The sequence below is a fragment of the Parambassis ranga genome, unplaced genomic scaffold, assembly GCF_900634625.1.
Source record: "Parambassis ranga unplaced genomic scaffold, fParRan2.1 scaffold_91_arrow_ctg1, whole genome shotgun sequence".
In the NCBI taxonomy this organism is placed as follows: Eukaryota; Metazoa; Chordata; class Actinopteri; family Ambassidae; genus Parambassis; species Parambassis ranga.
In genome coordinates this window covers 84,112-90,794 of record NW_021144820.1, presented here as the reverse complement: position 1 = coordinate 90,794, position 6,683 = coordinate 84,112, and the positions used below count along the sequence as shown (strand labels likewise).

The 6,683-nt window shown below is 42.5% G+C and overlaps 1 long non-coding RNA gene across 1 annotated transcript; it reads left to right on the top strand.

Moving 5' to 3' along the window:
• Positions 1–416: 416 nt before the first annotated feature.
• LOC114431524 (uncharacterized) lies at positions 417–1,435 on the top strand. The gene is made up of 3 exons (XR_003670175.1): positions 417–596; positions 1,218–1,258; positions 1,396–1,435. It is a non-coding gene; the product is annotated as an uncharacterized LOC114431524 (long non-coding RNA).
• The last annotated feature ends 5,248 nt before the right edge of the window (positions 1,436–6,683 follow it).

Here is a 6,683-nt window from a genome sequence, read left to right as displayed (position 1 = left end):
AGGTGGGTTCGGAGCCTGTGGAGGAACAGAGGCAGGTGGAGGAACAGAGGCAGGTGGGTTCGGAGCCTGTGGAGGAACAGAGGCAGGTGGGTTCGGAGCCTGTGGAGGAACAGAGGCAGGTGGGTTCGGAGCCTGTGGAGGAACAGAGGCAGGTGGAGGAACAGAGGCAGGTGGGTTCGGAGCCTGTGGAGGAACAGAGGCAGGTGGGTTCGGAGCCTGTGGAGGAACAGAGGCAGGTGGAGGAACAGAGGCAGGTGGAGGAACAGAGGCAGGTGGGTTCGGAGCCTGTGGAGGAACAGAGGCAGGTGGAGGAACAGAGGCAGGTGGGTTCGGAGCCTGTGGAGGAACAGAGGCAGGTGGGTTCGGAGCCTGTGGAGGAACAGAGGCAGGTGGAGGAACAGAGGCAGGTGGAGGAACAGAGGCAGGTGGGTTCGGAGCCTGTGGAGGAACAGAGGCAGGTGGAGACGTCACAGAACTTTTTGAATTTGAACCTTAGCGCCACAGCTGCGCGCCAGAGTCTGAGCTCTGGTTTTAAGGACTTAGCCTTTGACTCCTGACAACGTTTGGTACTGGAGCCAACGTTAGTGCCGCTGTCTGTAAGTATACTTGAATTTACGCTGTTTGAGAGTAATAGTCACGAAGGAAGTTCCTCTCTGTTCCTAAAATAAGACTTGCTCGCGGTTAGGAAGCGAAAGTTAGAAGAACTGTCTGTCTTATGTGAGGCCTTTTGTTTTTAGCTTAGTTAGCTGAAATGCTGTTCGTGCCCCAGCTGCTATCGAGTCGGCTGGAAGTTCTTATAAATGCGCGATACAGTTGAGTGAGTCCGTCAGCGCACTTGAAACAACATAAGGTGACTTGTTCCATGAGAGGGTGCACACGCATGTTCAAAGTGAAATCCTCATTTACTTCCACATAACAAGGAAACAGACAGCAAGCGACATGTACAGAGTCACGGACACGGTTCTCAGGTGTTACAGCAGAGAAACGGGTTCATTCCCCTGGATATATGTATGTCAGGAAACTGAAGGGACCTTTGTCTTAGAGTTGTAAGTTTCTTCTGTTTTTAAACTGCAGGGCAGTTACTACACCTTCAGGGTCCACCATCCTGTGGCCCTGGCCTCCACACTGGAGTTCCTTCAGAGGGAAACAGACACTTTCTTCTCCTTTACAACTGATCAATTTGCAATTGTTGAACAAGAATTCTTGTTTCCACACAGGTTCTTCCTGATAAATCCAGAGAAGGGCCCAAAAGTGGAGAGTGAGTAAAACAAGATGCGACTGTGTGACTGTCTGAAGCTAGCTTAACTAAACCTCAGTAGCTTCAGATACTAAGGTTTTATTCAGATTGACTCGTGGTGTTGCTCATATTTAGGAGTCTTCTCTCTTACATTTCAGGCATTACAGTTAAAAACCACTTGCAGGCCCCACGTGACACCGAGGACTGAGGTGAGATTCAAATTCATTTAAATGTATCAAGCTGTGTTTTACATTTTTTGGTATAAATTATTGTGTGTTTCTGTGTCCTATGACAGCATCAGCAGAGATGGAGGAGAGGGATTCATGTTCATCAGAGGGCACAAGCTGCAAGGAAATCAAGGAGAAGCTACAATAACAACACAATCCTGTTCAAAGTAAGTCCTCCCTTTTTTAACTCTGTCTTAAAACATGTAAATCATCTGGTTATACGGAGTGTTCATGGGTAAACACAAGCACAGATGAAGATCTCCTGGAGTCTGTCCATGAACAGGATGCCGGTCCATCACAGGGCCTAGATCTCCGGTCTTTATTTTGAGGTTTTCATTATTGGAAGGAGGCTTTGCTTTGAAATCTTCCGATCTTCTGTGGGTTTTCTTTTTACCATACATTACTTAAAAGACTAAAATAATTAAATAAATAGTAAATATTTCAAATGTTTTATGATGGTAAAGGAACATGTTTCTTGTTATACTGCGTTTGCCAAATATTTTGCCCAAATATGACCTATAGGAAAAGAACACTGGCTCCATTTATCATTGTTTCCTGCCAGTTTGCCTTTAAGTGCTTCCTTGGGCTCTGCTTCCATGTAAAGCACCCAGAGACAGTTCTGATGGCCACAGATGCCCCACTGTTAAACTAATTTAAATTCAGTTGAATTAAAGGTTGTGTCAATCTATGAAAAGACACCAACCTTAATCTGTTTTCTGTCTGCATGAGCTGACAGCCACCTGGCCAAGAGCCTGGATTTTCAAGCTGAAATGATCCAACAGCTCGTCAGCCTTCTTCTAAAGTGTAACAGCAGCCTCTCAATGACACCGCCAGTCACGTCAAGACACAATGGTTCAGACAAGTCTGTCAACTGCAAATACAGGTGAGCACCACTAGGTGGATAAAATGTCTCAAACCTTGATCTGTTTCAGGTGAAAAGGCTGATTACAAGCCCGCCAACATATATGAGACAAGACAGTTCAAAAGATCGATGCTTCAAGGTCTATTTTTGTCAATTGTAAAACGTTTCTTGCTTTGGTATATGTGGGTATTACACATGTTGTTCACCTTTACATTTCATATATGGAACACTGATATTACCTTAGTGTAGACGTGGGTACGTTTCTACCTCCATACTTTATTTTATCATAAAATTGTCCAACTAACCTATATTTTCAGATTGCTGGTGAGTGCTGTGGTTTCTTTATAGTACATGGAGCTCAGTTGAACTAGAAGGCTGTGTCACTATGAATGTACTATTATTAAAGCATTGCTTTTCTCTTGTGTGTGCAGAGAGGGTTGTGCCTGAGTGACAACATCCAAGTAGTCTGAGCAGAAGTGGAGACAATACACAGGTTCCAGGTTCCAGACATTCGGACTGTTTGACTCTGGCTTGTTGGGTGAGGTTTGGACTGATTACTCTTCATACTCTTGATGGGCAACTGGCCTGTTTTTTTGTGGCACTGCTATGTGAGCATGCTGAAAATGTTTTTATTGAGTCAGCTTAACTTGTGCTGTAAAATTAACATAATTCCTATGTAGCCATATACATCACAATGTATTTGTTACGGTAAAATCCTGGCAACCACAGCTGCCGGTAATTTACCGTAAAGCTGAACTTTTTAATAAAGTGCCGTAATATAATACACAGGTGTCCTGCTTTATTACTGAGATGTGTTGTCATTAGGTCTACAGGAGTGTGTATTTTTTAATGCAAATTTCCGTTATTTTTAGTGAAAATAACTGTAACCAGATTTACATGATGGTTGGTAACTTTAAGGTAAACTGCCGTAAACAGGTTTACAGTACATCTGTAAATACACAACATTCTTCTACTGTAAAACGTGCGGTTATCAAAAAGTCCTACTGTAATCTGTTATATGTCCACATCTTATTTTTCACGGTAAAATTCTGGCGACCACAGCTGCTGGTATTTTACCGTAAAATACACAGATTTTTTTTACAGTGTACATTTCTATCTGCCAACACTCACAACATCTACATGAGCATCAGTGTGACTTGGCTGCGGAGTCCAGCAACCACCGCTGTGGTTGATATGTGAAGAGACCTGAGGTTACAAGAGCAGGATATGGTTAAGAATTAAAAGTCAACGCCACTGGAATTTCCAGTTAATACTTGATCACTGTAAAGCCCTCTGGTAGGCTGTGGTCTTAATCTGCTATATAAATAAACATGACATCAACATGGTGTGAGTCCAGGCTCGAAGATGCTCTTTGGCAACCTTAGGTGTTGTTCATGTACACAAACTGGTACTGAATATAGGCGACTGCAGCTCTAAGGAATACCATAACCCCCTGTTAGCAGCATGTGTGTAGGTTAGTAATTCACAGCATGAAGATTTGATCCTTTAAGAGCTCCTTGAACGTCCTGCTGCTGTGTCTCCTCTGGAGTCGGCTGTGTCTACCCTCTGCTGGAATGAAACAGCTCAGTGCATGTGTCACAAAGAAGTTCAAGCATTTCTTAAGGAGGGCTGTTAGGGTGTGTATATGTGCTAATGTTGGTACCAAGTACCTCACCAAGTTCACTTTTTGGAGTGTCATCAAAGGAGAACTGTGCATGTCACACAGTCAAGTGCTGCCACCTGTCAGGTATAGGTATCAGATTGGTGATTACAGTTATTATATTGACATCTATCATTAATTAAATTAACACTAATAATGTTATATTAAATTATGGATGATTATGGTATATTGTGTGATTCTATGTTTCTATGCATAGAAAAAGTAAATGACTGTGATTACATACATTTTTATCTGCCATGGCATTCACTACCTCAGATTGGTCAACACTCACAACATCTACATGAGCATCAGTGAGACTTGGCTGCTGAGCGGGACCATGAGCGCTTATGCCGGGTTGGTGCTCAGCCAGATGAAGTTTGACTCCCAGCAGCCAACCAGTGGTCTCGTGTGTGAGGCCGCCTCCCACTCGCCACAAAGGAGGACCTGCTGCTGTTTGGACCCCTGTCTGTAATAATGTGTCTTTGCATGCTGGCCATCTGCTACTGCTATGTGTGTGTGTATCGGGCTGCACTCAGAGTGAACACAATGTTGAAGTCCAGCAACCACCGAGCCAGATGCACCATAGGACTCTACCTCTCACTGTTGTTGCTCCAGCGGTCATCAATCATATTTCATATCATCTTTACTATGACGCTGAAGAGAGAAGCCCTCTGCAGCGTGACCAACTCCATGGTGCTGCCTCTTATCATCATAATTCCCTCGTGTATCAATCCTTTCTTCAACACCAGGAATCCACAAATCAGTTATCTCCTCTTTTCTGCATCCAGTCAGAGGAGACAGGCTGAAGAAGTGGTAGAGATGGAGGTGATTCAGTAGAGCAGGAGTCCTATTTATGTGCCTCATTTGTTGAACTTTAAACAGCATATTTATTGGATTTCTCCCTCAGACTTTGCAGGAGCAGGATAAATCTCAAAAATCAGAAATCTGAGTTTAGTTTGAGGATTTTGGGGAAAGAAATTGTCTAAATTGTCAGAATTTAAAGTCAGAATTCTGAATTGAATCTAAATGAGCTATGAATATATGATTACAAAATAGATTTTTAATTTGTATGAATTTAATTTATTCATTGAAAAATCTATACTCCATTATTGACTGTTTGTCTTACTGTGTCAGGTCCCCATTAAAATGTACCCCCTCTTGTATTATTTGAACCTATTGTGTGCAGAGGCAGCTGAGTGATACTATCACACTGTATTAAAAAGAACAAAATAATTACAGAGAGCACAAAATGAACTGAGGACAGACTGCAAGCACCTCAAATAACAAACTCTACATTGAATCTTTGTGGCATGTGTGATACGTCGCTCCATTTGAATGCTTGGTGTTTATTCTAGATATCATTAATATAAGTGTCCGTGCAGTTATCACAAAACAGCTTTTCTGGCACTGTCAGGTTTCTGAGTGCACATCTATCAATCACAGAAGTATATCTGTGGATGCTCTCATTCATCAGGTCAGAGTCATTTCCAAGAGTTTCAATGGAGGCAGCTGGACTCCAGGACTGTTTTTGAAGATGTTTCCCACTCCCCCGAGTGGCTTCTTCAGTTCTGCTACTGCTCTGGTTGGAATCTGAGTTTTATGTGTTCAGGACCTCTGTGGGTGGATCTTGCAGGAGCTACCATGACTAAGATCTCTCAGAAAGTGTGTCTGGGCCCTGTGCAGGACTAGTTGACGGCCCATCGTTAGAGTTTTAAAATTTGAATGGGAGTGACGTCTGCTAGGCAAAACTGTAGCATATCAATATTTATTTTTTTTTTTATTTTTATTTTTTTTTTTATTTTAGATACTGTATTAATCCCAGAGGGAAATTCGTTACGGCTGCTGCACAAGCAGTGTCATACAAGGCGCGCCAAGTCATGTGGTTTCTGCAGATCAAAATAAAATCATGCTTGTATATCTGATTGGTTCTTAGCAGACATAGTTTGGTCTGATCTGTGTATAGGACATTGTTTCAAGTCTTGTGGCTTGTTCAGATGTAGTTTTGTGAACCTTTGAGCCGGTGTTGTGCCAAAAAGTGATCATGCCAAAAAGTGAGCCTTAAAGCTGTTTCGCCAGATGTCTGTAGTACAGATACTTGTAACTTCATGTCTACAAAACACTTTGTGAAAGGGAAAAGTGTTGCAGTCTGTCATGCTGGTAGGCTTTTGGTTGTAGGATGTCTGAGGCTGCTGGGTCTGATAAATGTCTGTATTTTGCTCCCTAGCCCAGTGAAGCTGAGAAACTGTGTTGAACAGTTAGAAATGGAGACTTGTTCGTTGGTCTTGAATGATTTGAATTGATTTGAATGATATCTGATATCAGCAAACAGTCTGTTTCACGCAGCTTCAATGGGAAATAAACACTAACAAGACAGATAAGATCAAATATAACATCAAACTCTCAGGCTCCACAAACTCTGAATCTACTAAATTCTTCTTTAAAGCATGCAAATAAATCACAGCTTATGATGTGTGGGGGAGCACAGAGCACCAATAACATGACAAACAACCATTCACACTCAAATTCACACCTACAGGATATTTAGTCACATTTAAACATGTTTGTGTTGCAATACCAGACCCTGTATCAGTGATGAATTATTGCAATTTCAACATATGACCACCAGAGGGAAGCAGAGCGACGTGAGGCAGCAGTTGGCTTCATCCTCGGACTCTGGCCCCCATCAGTCCGGCTGCT